Here is a 19,561-nt window from a genome sequence, read left to right as displayed (position 1 = left end):
AGCTACTGTTTTTACAATCTTCCTGTGCAATAGCTTAAACTATAAGTATAGGTGTCTCTGGACAAACTAACTTAAAACAGACACAAGATCACATCCTGATGCATTTGTTCAGAGACCATTATAATCATAAGTAATTAGAGCCATACTTTATTTTAAGCAGCAGTTTTCATCTACTTTCTTTGGATTCCCTTTTTTTACTGTTGGTAAAGTTGTTGCCACGAGCTTCCATCTATTTTGAAATCAAGAGTGATTGTTTATCTTTTATGTGACTGTCACCAAGGTTGTACACAAGTCCTGTTGAGGAAATAATATATTTTTACGTATAAAAAGATTAATTACACAAGGCTAACGTTTTATTTTAGAGAGCTTTTTGTATATCTGATGCATTTCTAAAACATGATCTTCAGTTTCTGTACCTCTGCAATCTCATATGAGCTTTCTAGCTGACTCCAGTATTTCTCTTAAGTTCATCACAGGTCTGCAGCTCTCCTTTGTTACAAGGATGCTCTTGAAGCTGTCATTTGTATTTTATTCAGGAATAACATTGCTGAAGTTCTTGATACTTCTGTTTTGTGACCCATTGTTATTCATACATTGTTTTTGCTGTTCTAATTTTAAATCTGTCTGTATTCCAATTTAGCTGGCATGTTCAATGTATTCCTTTTTATGTTACAAGTTTTTATATCTCTTTGTGGCTTGATTTCAGAGAGGGATGTAATGGAACCCACTGGCTGAGAAACGGATTTCTCCATTTCACAAGAGGAAAAAAAAAAAAAAAAACAAACAACAAACACAACAACCCACCCTTATTTTAGGAAAATTATTTCCTTATTTCTCCAGCAGCTTGATTTGAAACAGAAATGTAGTTCAAAATTTTCTATGGAATTCAGGTTCTGAAAAGTCTTTCAGATTTATCAAGCTAAAAAACCCCCAAAACAACCCAAACAACCTTGGTGCCCTTTTAAAGATTTATTTAGCGCTTTGAGAGATTCTCAACAGCTAACATATTAATGTTTTTGTCACTTTTAATCTGATTTTGTTTGCTCAAAAAAATGGAGAGAAAAGAATAGGTACCTTCAGACATGATAAAGTACAGGAGACTCTCCAGCTACAATGTGAGAACATGTAGAGAAAGAAAGCAAACTTACATTGAACGTGGCTTTACCAACACTTCTTTCAATTTAAATTTGTTTTGAATAAGTCTAAAAATGACTTGAAAAATGCAACAAAACCCCTTAACCTGGCAATGTTTCTTTCAGCCAACTAGATTTAAAAACAATCTTGATACTCTCTCCACATGATGAAATATCCTGTCAAGACTATTTCAAACAATGCAGGTAACCTCGCTACTTCTGATGTGTTACTTGAGTATATGGCATTCATTGTGCACTTTATGACAACATTTAACTCAAGTATATTTTATAAGGAATATAATACTACCTGTCTCTGTAGAGTGCAGTCACCTCACAAATCCAAGAGCTTACCTAAAAAGCCTTGTTTTGGGAAGAACTGTTATCATCTTGTGGCTGGTAACAAATGTGAGACAGTTTGCGGCTAGCCCTGCATGCCATCAGCCACTGCCGCTCTGCGCTCAAAACCATGACAGCATTTGTGCAAATTGTGTAGCCACAACAGAGTGAAGTTTTGTCCGTATTAACGTGACATGTATGTGCCCGGCTTTTGGCTAAGCTTTTCAAAATGCTTGAGGTCCCCTGCTGCTGCAGCCTGGCTCCCCGCAGGTAGGGCTGCAGGCTTGAAACACGCCTAAGTTAAATAGTGTCTCATCTTGCAGAATAAGCCTTCAAACTAGGGCTGGTGGTTGGCGTGGGTCCTGGGGTCAAGCATAAGGAGGGGGATGGCTGTCTCACAAGTTTATTTAAAAAAGAATAAATCTCGTATTTACACCACAGAATGTCTTTCTCAGCTCTAACCACGTAATGTATCCTCAATGCAGAGAGTTTTTTGTGCTGCTGTGCATTACGGTGCGCTGCAAATTGCTGTGATCTGTTACTGCTACATTTAGCACTGCATTCTTTTAAATCAAATGACTTCTGAGTGGTTATCTTGATTAAAGCACTCGAATGAATAAGTAACGTAGTGGACTTAATAGTGAGGGAACAAATAGATCAAGTGGACCTGTAATTCTTGAGAGGATACGTTTTTCTCACTTTTTGATTTTATGGATTCTTTAAGAAGTAGCTCTAATCACAATGGCTTTTTGTAATGTTTTCATTTAGTATAGTAGCTTTTAGTTTGATCTGTTGCTGTTGTACTTTAACAGGCAAGCTTGATATTTAGTCCTACAGTATCTTTCCATAATGTACAGAATAATGAAGGTTTGCAAGCATTAATTGCCTCCATGTTTTCTCCAGAAAATGCGTGTGAAATTCAGAACTTAACTTGTTAGCTCTTTGCACTGGTTTTGAATGGAGGAAAGGATAAAAATTGAGGCCTTTAATGCTGTACCACCAGTATGTTTTCATCTTCAGACCTGAGGTGCTGTTTTACAGACACTCTTAATGTAACGCCAAAGACAGGACAGAATCATGAGTATTTCTGAGAATGGCAGTTCAAGGGGGAAGTAGTCATACCAATTCAGACATATCTGCTAAGGTCTGCGGATGGGCATGTTCAGTTAGTGACCAAAGGAAGAAAGCTACAGCTTCTCTGAGTTCTCTCGATGCAGAACTTGGAGTAGGCTGTTTCTTGTTGTGTGTAATAGACTATGCTATTAAAAGTACACGTTCAAACAATACAAGGAACAGGGTGAGTAACAGAATTTATTGCAGGTTTGGGTTAGTTTGTTTTTTCCCCCACCTAGTCATGTAGTCCTCCATATCTGGTCTTATTTTGCCAACTATTAAGGCAAGGGTTCTCATCCTCATTCTCCCCTGAAATGAGCAACTTTGAGAAAGTCTGACTTCTTGAAAGACATGACAGAATGGTTGAAAGAAAGGATATTATGCGAAGACCAGAGCTGCCCTTCCCCTCCCCCCCCCATAATAAGTCTGTTCCTTTTGCTAGAGGAAAAAAAAAAAAAGATTTTAAAGTGATAATGAACTTCTGAGTGTAACACTAAATTAAAACAATCAAAAAGCCAACATTCCAACCTGTTCAGCTGCCCCAACCTATAACATTTGTTAATTTACTCCCTAGCAGAAGACAAATAGCTCCTAAAGGCAAACAACATTTTTTTTTTATTGAATTTTGCCCTGGCAAACAAAATAGCTCACTCAAACACAACCAGGTCCTGAGATGAGGATAACTCTTAACAAGATAAAATGTTACCTACTACACAGTAAAGAAGTGAGGTGACAGAACATCAGACAATTAGCACCCAGTCAGTCTAACTCACTGACACAAGCAGGGTGCAACCAAGTAAGATGAAAACACTAGAGAGTGAAACAAGTGAGAAGAGGTTAACATTGAATCTTCTACATATCAGTGTAAACTGTAAATAAGATATATAGAGGAATGAAAAGAACGTAATGGATAGAGGTGTCTGACAGGACTGTTCCCTCAGATTCCTGAGGCACTCTTCTCCTCCTGAAAAAATCCAGTCAGTCCTTTCAGCCTAGGGCATTTGTGGGTAGGTGATGTTGGGTGGGAAGAAGGGAAACCAAGCCTGATTCACTGTAGCAAGGATGTAGATGTGTATGTGGCTTTCATGTGCTATCACAAATAAAAGTCAAATGTAAGTTTGAATGAAAAAGACCCTTTTTAAACTTCTGTTATGTCACTCTTGTGATGTGATATATAACAGATTTTGGATGCCCTGATAGAAACCTGCCTCTGCAGTAGCTCCTTTCTGTTAGTCTAGTGATCTGGCTACTTGGCTAAGATGTAGAAGATCCAGGTTTAATGCCTCTTTAGTTTGAGGACTTTATTTCAACTTTGTCCTGTTTCTCAAGATACTGCTTTAGGCACTGATCTAGAGCATATGCTAAACTGGATTTTCTCTCATTTGCCATAATTGATATTAGAGAATCTTTGTATGAACAGATCAGTATGAGCTGGTGGGGACAAAGACTGTTGTCACTAATCCAGGAGTAGGTTTCATTCTTTGACCTAATGGAATAGTCCCCAAGGGGATATGTGCCCCCTTGAGCTGGAGTCTGCTCTCCCATGTACTGGATAAATGCCCTAATGGTTGCTGGACATGGAGAGTAATAAGAACAGTGACTGTGGGGTTGGTAAAGCCACAGTGGTGGCAGCATGACCTGTTTTGTGATCAGCTGTTATGATTAGCCCTTTGCTGTCTCTGTGAAGATGCCCAAGAGGGGAAGAAAAATGTTTATTCAACAGGACATGAAAATGCTTCCCTTCTCAGTTTTGGTAATGACCATGAATTCTACATCTTGAGTGGATCCAAATTCATGACCTCTTTTCCTAATGCAACTGTTAAACTGGTAACTCCTCCTTTCATAGGTGGAGTCTGTTCTGGCATATGCCTCTGGTGGGGCCCTGGGACAGAAAGGTGTTCTTGTGCTGAATGGTCATAAATGATCTGAAGACCAGTGAAAATCAATGCACCCTTGGCAAATTATGATTTGGGAGCTCATTATCTATGTTTGAAACTAATTTTCCAGCCTACTGATTAAGCTTATAAAAGCACAGTTTTAATATGCCTCCTGCTCTGTTTTTAATTCCCTGGCAGACAGTAAAGAAAATTCTGACCAGCTCTCAGAACAATTTATATTCTTCTTTTATCTTGATGGCATATTGATCCTGCTGAACATTCTTTCAGCAAAATAGTGAACATGTATCTTAACTCCAGTTCATAAAGGTCGTGTAGTGAGCTTTTTTTTGTTCCTAGGGGCAGTTGATGTTTTTGTATTCTGAGAGCAGGTAGAACCTAGGAGGAATGGGTCAAGGCTCGTCTGTGGAAAAATCTTTCTGAACTCTGTCACTCTTTCTCTCTCCCTGATTAATGTTTCTTGACACATAAGGTCTTATTGTTTTGGAGTTTTAATTTCACATTAAATTATAGAATGTTGGAAAGTTGTCCTAGTAACCAAAGCAGCGGTTGTATTTACCCCAAAAAAAGCTCATGGAAAGTGGTCTTAGAAATCTGTCTGTGGTATGAATAAACATGGGAAGATCTGAGTTTATTGCACTAGTTCTGCCCTTGCTTGCTTTTTTACTTGAACAAAAGTAGCTCTAAAAAAAAAACCACCCAAAGCCCCACAAATAAGACCCCCAAAAGAAGCTTCTAGCACAATGTAAACCAAGTTCTAAACCCCAAAACCCTCTTTACACCAAAGGAGAGTGGGGGGAGCCTAGCTGGCTTGGGGAACTTCACTGGTGTATTAAAGTACATTAAACTACATCCTACCTTAGGCGCAGAGGTCACCTTCCTTCTTGGAGAAGCCCCAGGGTGTGAGCGCACACAAAGTCTGCAGCAGTGCTTGCTCAGGCAGTCAGCCCTTTGCTTCGGTTCCCTTTGGGCTCTTACGGAATGTGAGTAGTAGCTTGGGACTCTCTGCATGTAATTTTTCACCATTGTGAGCAGAGCCCGAGACTCTGAAAAGGAAATAAGGGTTTCAAGATTTGTCCCTGGAATAATGGCAAATTCAGGCATATTTCTGTGCAATGCAAACTAAACTACCTGTATTTTTCAAACAAATAATTATTGCCTCACCCTACACTCGGGAGGCTAGCAGGCTCCCAATCATATGAATGAGGTAATCTTTCAGCAACTTAACACTAAACTTGAGAACAGGTGAAATAAGGAAACCACTTAGAGGAAAATAACCTCTCTGTGATGGCCCTTTCTCAGAAATACAAGATTTGCTGTTCAGCACCAGCAAGTGTGTAGGGGACAGCTGAATGGGAGAATCTGTCCACTCCTCTAAGTACTTAATGGGACACTTATTTCCCTTTGCTAAAGAAAGGCTGGTGACATCTGCATTTAGTTGAAGAAGCTAATGTCAGAGCGAGACAAGAAAAGGCTATGCTGTAAAGCAAGAGGACCAGATTAATGTTCCTTTCAGGTCAAAAATATTCTCTCTCATCTGAAAATCTGCAGATCTCAGCAGAAAAAAAGTGCTTGAAGTACTGAAAGATTAAGTATAATCTAGTTGGAAAGGAATAGGGACTGTGGGTTTGGCTTAGGAGGTGGGGATGTGTTCAAATAGGAATGTGTCTCAGTTATACATAGGAGTGTGTAAAGTTTAGGATTCATCTAGTGCTAATAAAGTGTATGTATTTTTGGAAATGGTGGTCTTAAACTTTACATTTTCTTGTGTTTGGACAGTAACTTTATATGAAGATAAGATAGCAAGTGGTAATAAAGTGATTTTTACTTCTTTTTAAAAATATATATATTTTTGGGGAAATAACAATTCTCTGTATAATCGAAGAGGAAGTTTAATTCCAGATTTATTTTCACAGCAGGCTGTCAGGTCTGTTATGCTGAAGCTCATCCATGATACTAGATGTACACTCTGCCAGGAGGGGCTTAAACATCTAAAACCAAAAAGCAGACAAATTGTGAAACAAAAAGGAATTTTAGAGCAAGAAATGAGCTGGTTTTAATGCTGTTCTAAAAGCACTGGGAGAATATATGTTTGTTGCCACCAAGCAGGCAGGTTTCCATAAAGTCAGAGAACCTGAAGGAGTCTTGTGTGTATTTTTAATCCAATTCACAAGTTGTTACCACAGCCATTTCTCATTCAAGTTTACCTCTGCTACTACTGAAACATGTTGGTCCTTTGATGTATGTTGTTGTGTGCTGGTATGACTAAACAGGGATTTATGTATCCCAGTTCTATAGTCTGTACCCAGATGAAACTAATGCCAGGATTATTTACATTCTGCTCAGGTCATGTTTTTGCCTTTGGTAAAACTCTGCATAAACTGGATTTGAGTTCTGTGTGATGTTTCAGAGCAAGTATAGTTTCATGATCATTTTTCTCACTTGTGCTCCCTGTTCTGCTAACAGTTTGCATTAGAGAGATTTAAATTACAATTGATTTGGCAAGATAGAAAGTGAACTAGTTGGTTCTGAGGTTGAATACTGTTCAGTTATTTAAAACTGGTGCACACTCCCTCTAGATGCCAGTAATGTAAATAGCCGTGACAATTTTTAAACCATGTGTTTGTGAGTATATCTGATTATAACTAGGGAGGAATTTCTCATGCAGTATTGATTTTTTTTTTTATATATATATTTTTTTCCTTGTAGTTACAGCACACATTGACTAGGTATAGTAAAAATTATCTAAATCGTTAATCTAGATTATCTGGGTTCTGAATGAAATCTGATCTTTCAGAAAAGAAACTGGGGAGTAGTGTGAATTGCTTATACTAATGGGCTTAATGTGGGCTTAATACTGAGAAATGTCTAGAAGAGCAAATGCGTGGGGTTTTTTGAATGCAGATAAATACAGGTACGAGACATGCAAAGCAACTGGAGGGGGTGTGGAGAGTGTTTGGGGGCTTCCAAAATTTCATTGTAAGAATTGAAAGTACTAGCGTAGGCCTGGTTGGAAGAGGCAGGTAAGAGGAAACATAATAGCTGTATATGGGTAATGATAATGTCTACAGAGGAAATCCATAAGATCTCGCCCAAATATAAACCTATATATGCCAAAATATGTCTAAAATATAAGCTAAATTCTGTCAGGTTATTCTTTGGGAAAGGTTTACTTATTTGTGTTTTGTCAGCTGAGGTTGTGCTTTTAAGCATCCTTCTTTTTCCTGAACTTTTTTGAAACATTTGGTGTTGGGGTATGTTCTAGACAAGGCACGTGGCTGGATAAACTACTTGTCTAATAATGTATAAGACTTCCTCTGTTCCTAAACAATGAAATGCACTTTGGTTGAATTGTTCGAATAGGTGGCTATTTAAACTGCAGAATTAATTTCATGGACCCTCTGGCAATCACTGTGCGCCTTCAGAACTCATTCCCAAAAAGATAGAGTTCCTCTTAAGAGAGCAAAGCGTTATACTTTTGAACTGAGCATGGGAATTTCATATGACTTACAAAATTGAAGAATGTTTTGTTTTAAAATAGCCTCACTTCTGTGCTTAAAAAAGCTAGCAATCTAGCTGAACTTTGTGGAATTTTTATGAAGTTCTGATATTGGCTTAAATTTGGTAAAAGCAAGCCTAGGATATCTCCAGAGCTCTATACAAGAAGATAACAGTAATAAAAACATTAGGATTTTTTTTTTTTTTGGTTACTAATAAATGATAATCTTGTCTATCTTTTTTCATTAAGAGAAATGCAAATCTGGCAGACTCTGAAGTTATATCATGGGAAAATTAGCAATAGAATTTGGCTTGTGTATGGACTGGGTAATAATCTTTGGACTTGCCCTTTTTTATAATTTGTTCTCTTCTGTTGAGTTTTTGTATCCTCTTGCAGCCACTCTGTCTCCCTGCAGGTATTTAGACAGCAGCAACAAATTGTGGGTGAGCAAGGGCTTTCCAAATCCTGGAGGAGAGGAAAAGTGGTTTGGCTTATGCATTGTGTCTTTCTATGTGAACGGTGAAAGCTCCTTAGATGCTAATTGCTACAACTTATAATCAGACTGTGTCCAAAAGTCCTCTAAAACTATTGTTTAAGAGAATCAGCTTATCTGGTTTCAAATAATATGCAAAATAGCAATACGGGCAGAGGAATTTATGGGATGAAGTCAGATTTTTAATTTGGAACTGAGCAAGATCTCTTTTAGTCATAATGAGGTATATTTGTAAAGCTCTTTATGTGATATATTCATAGCACTGTGGTCTTATATTTGTTCTGGACAGAATAACTGTTTGAAATCATACTGAAAGTTTACAAAACTACTGAATGTTATGCAAAATGAAAATAATTTCTTTACAAGTAAACAGTGTAAGATTAGAGAATCAAATAATTGGGGGCATGTTCCTTTGGGTATTAATGGTGAAATACTCAGGTTAGTTTTAGTTTTCCAGGTTAATGAATTAAGGGATTTATTTCTATTTTAAATGTAAAGAGCAGATAAATAGCACATTATATAGCAGTGGATTTACGGAATTATCTATTATTTATAGAGAAACTTGGATTCTCTATAAACCTAATCTTGGATTTTATGGGTGCATGTGGCATATCCTGCAGATCACTTATAAGTACAGTGTGGTAACAGTGAAGTGCCTGTTTCTACTAAGTACAGAGATTTGTTGACTGATTGCTTTCCATAAATAAGAGCAGTTAATTACTGATAGAACATGTTGGGTCTGTTTTCCCCCTTGCCTGTGGAGTTTTAATAGATTGAGGGGGGGGAACTGCTGCGCTCCCAGGTTGTGAAAGCTGTTTGGAGTTAGGAATGTCTAGCTAATTGCTCTTTCCCCAAGAAGCATACGGTGAGAGAGGGGTATGTCAGCAATAATTTTCATAGAGGTACATGGTGCAACCTGCTGGGATGAAGGCTGGTCTTGCTGGCTACCAAGGACTGTGATGCAGCCACGGTGAGCTGTGCTGCCCAGCCAGCTTTTAACCTGCTTTTGCTCACCCGAGCAAGCAGGTGGAAGTGCGTTCATCTCATCCAAGCTGCTCCTACAGCTGTGGGGAGAGCTGGGTCTCCAGAAGTCCACAGCCACCACTCCTCTGTGTGTAGCTGCTGAGATGGGCAGCTTCCTGAGTGAGTCTCAAGTTATAAGGACCTGTCCTGCAAGCCTGGTGCTTTATCTCCTTTAGTTACTGAAAAGCGTAGTCTGCAGCAAGAGAGATGGGATGATAACTCTGATGTGGGCCAGGATTTCTTTGTGTGCATATACCTATGGAGGGAAGAAACTCATGTTGCAGAAGCTGTACTTGCTGCCAGTGGAAATGGAAATAAATTGCATACAGTGTCCTAAGATGAGTTGATGTTTTTAGTGATTTCATTTGAAGACCAAAAGGCAATGAATGACCGTGATTTAAACATTCTTGTTTGTGAAACTGATATTATGCTGAGATATTGTGGATTTGTGTGATGAGGTATCAAACCTGACTGAACACTTAATATGAAGTAAGAGACTGGAACATGTCATTGCTGCATATCTCTTGGTTTATCTTTTTATTAGTTCAAGGCTGCACTAGTCTAGACTGTGATACATTATTCATATTTTAAGGTTGGATTTAGTTTTTGGGTCCTTACTCAGCCAAAGCAGCATTAGTATTATAGGGTACATGCCTGAATAAAGACTAGAAATTTGCAGAGGTAAAGAGCCCTTTGGTGCCTGATGAATTCAAAGTATAACTCTTATAGTCTGGATCTTTTCTAGAGCAAAACTCCTGCTGGGACCAGCAAAAGCTCTGGCTGGCTGAGTAAGAGGTCAGTACGGGGCTCTCCTTGCTGGGTCCAGAGTGGCCAGGTGGGGTCTGCTGTTCCCTGCCACGGAGCACAAGGTTTGGGTGCGGAGGGGCCACCCCCTTTCAGCACTGGGAGGAAGGTGCAGTGGATCTCCCCCAGGTCTGCTGGAGCTGTGTGCAGCGCCACTGGGCAAAGAGGCCGCTGATCTCCCATGGGTGGAGGTGACTGGCAGGGAAGCACCTCCCTGCCTCTGGAGAAACTGAGAGCAGGCAGGGGACACACAGACCCCTGAGCCCTCCCGGCTTCCTCTAGGAGCTCCTTCACCAAGGCCTGTGCCTCTGTAGGATGCTTCAGTGTTAAAAGGGAAATTTGCTTTCTTCTGCCGGTGCCCTGACATGGTAGGACCATGGGGGCTGGTGGTACGGGGTGGGTCAGTGAATTATGTCACCACTGGTTCTGCCATGGCTGCTTTTTGGGGCCTGCCCGGGTTACCATGAATGTGCACTGTGTGCTCTGCAGCACTTTGATGTTTAACGGGAGCTGGCTGAAGTGAAGGCATGGCAGAGGCAAGGCTTTTCTGTTCTAAAAACTGCCCTAAGCCCCAACAAATCCAGGCACCTCAAAGCTTTCTCTATGGTGCCAAAGCCTATAAACTACTGTTTTCCCTGGCCAAAGGTGTAACAAAAGGTCCCAGGCATCGATGGTTGCAATAGAATCTGAAAGGAGGGGGCAAAAGGAGGCAGGAGGAAGAAAAAAGCTAATCCAACGAAAAGGGAGTTAAACACCTCCCCTGCACCCCTCTCCAAATCCCAGAGATAGGGGAGTAGATATTATGAAGCAGGTCTGGTTTCTAGCAGCTTGATCTTTGCCTTTGTGTGTACTTGGCTTTGTGTGCATTGATGTCCTGTTGGTAATTTTCATTCTGTTGACACCTGTATTCATGATGACACCCCTATATCGCATTTTCATCACAGCGTAAAATGTCACTCTTTTTGCTTTTGTTTTGTTTAGTACTATGAATTTAGCCCAGATTTGAAAAAAATAGACACTTCTCACAACACACAACGGGACATTGATAGCCTTGCAGCTTAGTTACTGATCCTATCTTAGTGCTTCCATCTCTCTCCTTCCTCCCACCCCTCTTTTTAAGCAGACAAGGTTTTCCCTTAACAAGCTGATGACAGAATAATTTCTCCAGGTTGATTGTCTGCCCCACATGGTCCTCTGGAGATCTTCATACAAGTGGAGAGAAGCAGATCAAAAGGCTGCAAGAAAAGAAGAGGCAGAGGATTGAAAAAAACCACCATAAAGATCCTGCTCGGGTTTCAGTCTGATGATGAACAGACTTGTAAAGTATTCTGAGACCTGTCAAATTTTCCCATCTAAAATCCAGACCTATTTTTAAAAGAATTTTCATAATGAGTGTCTCTTTTCCCCCATCCGCAGGGTCAGAGTATTTTCTGAAAAAGTTCTGCAGAACAGAGGAGTCGAACACTTGATCACATGCAGGAGCACAGGATAGATGGAGTACAGCTGACTCAACAGCTACAGGGGATTTGGGTAAGTGCCCACCATGTCAGCCAACTAGAACTTACAAAAATATTGCTAAATGTCAAATTATTCATTACTTTTTAAAGAAAATTCTTACTTTATCACCTGTCAGATAAATTTAACCTCACTGGGAAATCTCAGTGGGAATTTGTCGGGCAAGAAGTATGCAGGGAATGGCTAATGAAAACATGAAGATGAATTAGCATCCAGCTGTGGAAAGAGGTGATACTTCTTTTTGGCAACTTAGCTTTTACCTAAAGATACCCAGGCCAGACTCACGCTATTAATGCGAGGGGAGGAAGGTTACAAACCCCTTGCAGTTCTGAGGCTATCAATGTATGTCAAACGCACTTCATGTTGCTTTCAGGAGGGAAACAATCAGTTGCTTGAAGGAGACAATGTTATCCAACTTGTGGTGTTGGTCAGCCTGTTCCCACAATCATTGCATTGATGGAGGAAAATTTTGATAAGCGAGACTTCTTATCTTGCTTAACTGCAATCGAATGACATGGGTTCGCCGATTGGAAATTACAGGGTCTCTGGTCACAAAGGTGACTGGACATGATAATTGCACCACCTTTGTTTATTTTTAAAGTAATAATAATGACAATATATTATTGAATGAAGATAGCGGGGATTTGAAATCAAGTCTTCAGTTAAGCTGATGAACTGATACGGTCCAAATTGACATAGTTACTATAATTGCTTTGTGTGTTGTGAAGGAAAGCTTTGTCATGACCTAAGAGCAGCAGAAGATAGGAGTGTTGGCCCTGCTTGCGTGCTCTTGATCAAAGAGCATTTTTACTAATTTTTACATTTTGTTTTCTTTCAGCTAGGTCTTGAGCAGTACTCCTCAGGCTTGTTTTTAGAGGTTGCCTTGAGAATGACTTCAGACCTTGCTTTAAGTCCAAACTGGCTATGAGAGGGACTTGAAGCATGGTGAAAGAAATATTCATAAGTGAATCTTTTCTATTTTACAATAGAAATATTTTTTCTTTTTCTTTTTAAGCATAAATCTGAGAACAGTGTAAGTGCTCTCTGATTTCACAGTGTTTATGAAATATGTGGTATTACATACTTCCTTAGACCAAGATACTAGCAGCATTATTTACTGCAAATTTGTTTAACTTTTAAGGCTTACATAAGGCTGTAGTGTACTGCAGCAATACTCTACAACTTTACTGCTTAATTTCTGTTCCCACAAGTGAGGAAATGGAGGTCATCATGGTGGCATAAACTGTTGCTGCTTTTTGTCAGGGAAGTCTTATTTTACTGGTAACTTTTCAAGCTGCAAACAGATGGCTGCAGTATAATCTACTTGCTAGTGACATCAAGCATTATTTACTGAAGATTTATATTTATATTGCTCTCTTCAAAAGCGTAAAAAGAGTCATTAAGTAGAATGATACTCATTTAGATCTTTATCTGCCCATGTGACTGCAGGACTCTGGGGGCCAGCAATAGGATTAAGAGGGACTCATCACTAGATCAGCCTGTTTGAATCCAGACCATGGTTAGAGGCAACTGAAGGCCATTAGCAAGTGATGACTCTGCAGTGGCCTATATCAAATGATTTGATAGTCTCTGTAAATTTGCTAGCTGATAGAACCCCTATAATGATCAGTGGTCTGAGAAGGAAATCAGTAGACTGAGTGTGCATGTGTTGAATGGATTTCAGCCTAGGAACAACCACTTCATTCCAAGATTTAGAGACACTCTTTGTACCCTCCCTGTACAGGGGACTTGATGCAACTGTTGCTCTTTGTTTCAGTCCAAGATGATCCTGGACTCGCTTTAGTCTCTCAGTGATTTTCAATTTGCAATGTCTTTACCAAAAGTGAAAGAGGAACAATGTGAAACAGCTGCAATAGAGCAAAATCGGCCCATTTTTTCTCAGTATTGGATTAATTAGACAATGTTTTAAAAACACTGTAGTAGTGTTCATCACAGATACTTCTATATGTAACAGCCAGTCTGTATGCGGGTGAGGCATGGCTGTTGGTTACCTGATGGTCCTTGGTTTATAGCTGGGCAGTTTTAACTGTTAACTACAGATTTTTTTCTTGTTTATAAGATTTTGTAGGTGAAGTGAGAAATGGAAAATCCAAAAAGATTTTTATTTTAGTTTTAAGATGAGAGTCAGATATTCAGTGACTTTAATAGGAAATCTATATGTTTTAGTAGGTTAATATTCTTGGCATTTTGTGTTGAATCCACCAAAGCTGCACTAAAGAATCTAACTCCTAACACACAAGATTAAAGAAATGCAGAGCTGAGTGAAAAAAGTCAAATTATGTGGATTTTAATAATTAAAAGGAGGTCTTGCTTTGTAAAGAACCTCAAAATTTAGGCTTAAATGATCTTTTCAGATCACTGCAATAGTCTCCAAATCATATACTGAGTTTCCCTTCTTTTTCTCAGGTCTCTTGCTGATGTCAAAGTTTTTCTGATCCAGTAGACAATATGAAGAGTGTGAAAGTGAGAGGAGAATTTGTCCAAAATTCTTTAATTCAGGTCTAAAGTTCTGAACAAAAATCACTTCCTTCAGACCTGTCTTCCTCTCAAATCTGCTCCTAGGGACAACATTCTGCACTTAATGCCTGAGTGACTGTCCTGTGGGAAACAGTGATTAATTCATACAGGTTGACAGAACAGAATAGAAATCAGTCTTTCCTCTGAAGCTCGGGAGATGTGATTTTGTGAGTTTTTGTATCTGGAACTTTAAGCTGATTTGTGTTTTCACATTTTATTGAGGTAGCTGTGAACCATGAAGTTGGAAACATAATTTCAAACGTACAGTTTTTAGTTTGTCTATCAAATAGATATTTAGGTACTTTCATTGTACGATATGATGGGCATGATTTGGAAAACACAAGCATTTCTTTAGGTTGTTAAAATAAATGTCTGGAAGAGTTTTGGCAATATTTTTTGTGAAATGCAGGAAGAAAGATCTTAATATCCTATTGAAGTCATCTTTGTGGGACAGCAAAGCAAGTATTCTGACAGTATTTAAAATAAAATCCAACTGTTCAGTCACTAAGCATAACTACAGTAAAAATAATGTGTAATGGGATGGGGGGAAGATACTGCATTTGAAGAATATTAGTATTTCACTAGTGGATATAGGAAAAGCTAGAATAAGTCTGATATTTAGCACAGAATAGCAGGTAAACAGTTCACTCCATGACTTCAACACTCATAAGTGAATAAATTTAGATAGACCTAGTAAGTCAAGATCACTGGCTTGTTCGACAAATAGTTGTCCAGTTCTTTATGCTTTAATAACTGTATTTCCCTAATAGTCTGAAGGTACTACGCTACTTTGTATAAATCTCTTGTTAGTATTGCATATAGTATATTTGTCATTTAATCACTGTTTCTCTTCTTACTTTGTAAATATGCAGTTAGTTGCTTTTCAGACAAAATTTAAAAATCTCAGTGCATCCAAGGGTTTGTTGTAACAATGAAGACAGACGTATATACTGAAGTACAGTGTTTAAAAGATTATTGTGAATGTTTTGAAGTATTAAAATCTAGCTTTTTTTTTTTTTTTTTTTTACATCTTATTGGCAATATGGTACACTGATTAAATTTCCCTAGTCTTTAGGCAGGCACAAAAAAATCAGTCTCAGCTGGAGTTTTGCCTATCCAAGGCAAAGAGATGAAGCTCCAGATGGACCTGTGCTAGTGCGTATCTCTTTAAGCACACCTTTTGCTGATTTTATAGGTTGAAGAGCACTGCAGGGCTGTAAGGCTTCTATTATTTACCTGACATACACATTTAAGTCTCACTGACAGTAAAGATTCACAAAAAAAAGACTGAGCTGTGTCTTTGGGAACCAGATCTAGGTTTTCAGCCTTTTGGTGTTCAGCACAGTTTAGAATGCTTATTTCATTTCAATTCATAAGCAAGCTACAAATTACTTCCATATACATATTTTATGGTCTTGAATTTCAGTTTCCCATGTAGCATGCTGGTCAAAATTTGAAGTCTTTCAGACTGAAGTCTACTGATTTTGGTGTGGCTTCCTTTTGAGGAAAATTAATGTATCTTTGGATTTTTTTATCCTGTGAAAGAGATTATTACGAAAGGACTGGAAAATAAACCAGATTTTTTTAAACTTTAGAGCCAAATCAAAAGTTTTGCATATTGTTTTTAAAAACCTGTGCAAAAATTTTTCCCCCAGTCTCATTTTCCTTGGACACTGTAGGCACCTACTGGACTCACAAAACATCTTGACATTTGAGACTTCAGCTAAGGTTTAGTCTTCATCAGGTAAAACTTCTGTTTGGTTTTGGTGGAAGCTTGATTAAGGAGGGGCTCCAAGTTTTGACCCAACATTCAGTTACAGAGCTGACATAGTATGAAGCTAATCCAAGACTCTTGGTTTTCAGTCTCACGAATTTAGTGGAAATATATGACTATCAAATAAACATGGGTTATTCTAGGATCAAATAATTGATGTTGAAAGCAACTCTATGCCTGAGTACGTGTGTTTAACATGTAGTCTTCCTTGCACAGTCCGCAACTGCTCTTTGTGTTCTGAATAGCTATGAGAGGGAGATTAGTTTACCTGTTTTAAGCAACACTTTTTTCCCATTTGTGGGGGGACAAAAAAAATCAGCTGCTCTTGTACATTCTAGGATGCAGTGATCTCTGATGTTCTTAGTTTTATTTTTCCTCATATAGGCTAGATTATTACATTTGTTGTATATCTGTGCTATGTGCCCTCAAATACTGTAATTTTGGGAACATGCAGTCTGTTCACAAGTTTAGCTCCATCATCAGCTTTAGTTCTTTGTTTAGGAAACTGCTGACCTTCAAGATGTATATATGTGCCTTTGTGTGTATATATTTGTCATGTATATGTGTGTGTGCATGTCTGCACATATATAGATTTTCAGCTTTGCAAGTTTTGCTTGGTGTCAGAAATGGGACGGCACTATGGAGTCTGAAATCAGAAATCTGTAAGAAATGCTCTGTTTCAAAGTCTCAGCATCAAAGATTAACTACAAGCAGAGGGAAACTTTATAGTTGAAACATATCTTAAAGTTCTTTGCCTCTCTGGTGCCATTTTTTCTATAACAATCTTTTTTAAAAAAGCAATTATTACTGTTTGGTAGGCTTGTCTTCAGAAGAGATACTGTAAAGATCCAAGTCCTATTTTATCTGCATCAAGAAAGTCAAGGAGATAAAGTGGAAGGCAATAGTGAAAACGTGATCTGGATAATTCCTTACAGTAGGATGTACAAGTTAAAAGAGAAAGTTTCACTGAAGAACTTGAGGTAGAGAGGTATTATTCTGGTTTTGTTCACCAGGTTACTTTTAAGTGACGTCAAATGATCTAGTATGTGTCTAGAAGCAGAGTGGTTCGAGAAGACCTGGCAGCAGTACAGGTAATGTACTTCACAACTATTCACAGCCTGAGTGCAGGTGGAGGAGCAAGTGTTGTCAATAAGATGAATGTAAAACAAAAAGACAAGGACCTATTTTGTCATGAGATGACTGAGAAATAGTCATTCAACTATATAATGATAATTTGAAAATATTTTTGAGTAAAAGTAGTAATGTTTCTAATCCATTACTTGTAGAGACCTAATGTACAATGACGGAGAACATTTAGGCAGTTACTAGATACGTATGAAAACACTTATAAATGTTCCACCAGCTTTATTATGTGCTTATCACATTTATAATTTTATTTCAGAAGTTTTCATTATTACTATTAACTGTGTTTTTAAAGGCCTTATCCAGTCAGAAGACATAAAGATCTCCATATTATTTTGCAGAACTGCCACACCCTGTGCATGAAAAATAGAGAACAAGCAGTACGTTATAGGGTGTTCTCATAAAATACAGGATGAATATTTGAAATAAGTAATATACTTGGAAGTCAAAATTGGCTTATAAATGAATTTCAATAGAAATGTAGGGCTGAATCAATGAATGCTGCTCACAATTGAAGATATTTGAGGATCTTTTTAGAGAGGGTGGGTGAAGAAGAGAAATGAATGTTGGGTGAGAGGAAAGAAGAGGGAGTGTAGATAGATCAAACCACTACTCCATAAAACTGAATCCCTAAATTGACTACAAAATAGCTTTTGTTTAAATCACAAACATCTTTACTTTGAAATTTTGTGCGGGTTTTCTGACATGGTGAAGCTTATGAAAGCAGAGGTAAGGGCTTTGTAAAATGGTAACAATTAAGCTGAGGACTGCATGTTGCAACTCTGACCTCTTTGTACTCTTCAGTGATATGCAGCACAGAACAGTAAGACCTGCAGTTGTCACTCTGCTGAATATGTAGACAACTCTGGTTCAGCAGAGGTTCATATTCTGACTATTTCAGCATTCTGGAAGTTTACTGTGATTTGATTACACTGAAACCTGGATATGTTGGGCTGCTTTTCTTTTGAATTGATTTAGACACCTGCGTGAACCATGGTCTCTGAAATGATTTGATTAAGCATGTTTGGTAGGTCTTTAAATACCTGACTGTCTCTTTGTCTATATCTGGCCTTGAAAGTTCTTTTGATCTAGTGATGTTTGAGATAGTTGTCATATGAACTGCTTTTTGTGTTAATGGAAGTCCTGCACACGGATTTTTACCTCCACCCCCAAGACAAGGGAAAGAACAGTTCCCTTGCTAAATAGAAAATACCAGACCTTGATTGGAAGAGATCCTAAGGTGGATGGGTGGAGGCAGAAATGTTTGGAAGTAAAATTAAGTGACTATGACAGGATTTTTTTGAGGTGATTTGGGCATTTCAGTGAGACTAAGCACTACATTGTGAGCATCATAAACAAAACATGATAAATCATGTAAACATTAAGATCCTTGAAGATGATCAGCAGGGAAAACTGGCGATGAGGTCTGAAGAACATAGAGGAGAACTGTTGGTACATCAGCGAAACCTGGTATGGATTTGTCAGTTAAGAGGTTCATAGATAGGAAGGATCACATTTCCCTTGCAGTATGTGTTGGCATCTTTGGAATCATGAAAGACATCTTAACAGCCAAATATGTTTGCTAATAAACCAAAGAAGCAATTTTTTTTTTTTTTTTGAAAGCACCAAGAACTGTATTCCTTGAAAAACGCTTAAAGAACTGTATATTAAGTTGAAGAAAAAAGGCAGATTTGTTCCACATGAATTTGTTGTCTCCTGGATTATAAATCACCCTACTCCTGACACTTACATTTTACCTTCTTTTCTTGTACTTGGAATTTTCATTTCATATTCATGTGCAGGCTATAAGATTATGATGTTCCTGTTACTATTTTGATAAAACTTTTATGCTTCTTAAATTGGATTAAATGTTGAGCAGTATTACTATGGTACAAATCTTTTGTTTAGGATGCATTATACATTTGGGGGACTCAAGTTTTAGAAATTTCTGTTGAGAAATAATTGCCAGAGGCCTTTAAGAACAGGCTGAAAAAGCAGGAATGGCTGCCTTGATTCTTGCTTGGGTGGGCAGATAGGTAAGGTTGGCTTCTCAGGGTGCTTTATGGCCCTGCAGTTGTCTTGAAATGAAAAATAATACATGGTCCTAATTTATTTAACTGAAATCAGCACTAGTTAACTCAAGTGGTGATGTAAATCTGCGTGTTGATCCATATGCAGGTGAGTCAATAGCCAGAAAGCAAGTAGGACAGTATTGGTTGTGTTAAAATCTGACTTGTTCAGAATATAGATAGAAAACTAATGCTATAAATACTTAATGACTTAATTCAGTTTTGT

This window comes from Tyto alba, unplaced genomic scaffold (assembly GCF_018691265.1).
Source record: "Tyto alba isolate M040663 unplaced genomic scaffold, T.alba_DEE_v4.0 Super-Scaffold_14, whole genome shotgun sequence".
Taxonomy (NCBI): Eukaryota; Metazoa; Chordata; class Aves; order Strigiformes; family Tytonidae; genus Tyto; species Tyto alba.
The sequence above is the reverse complement of the archived record's forward strand: the minus strand, read 5'-3'. Positions refer to the sequence as shown.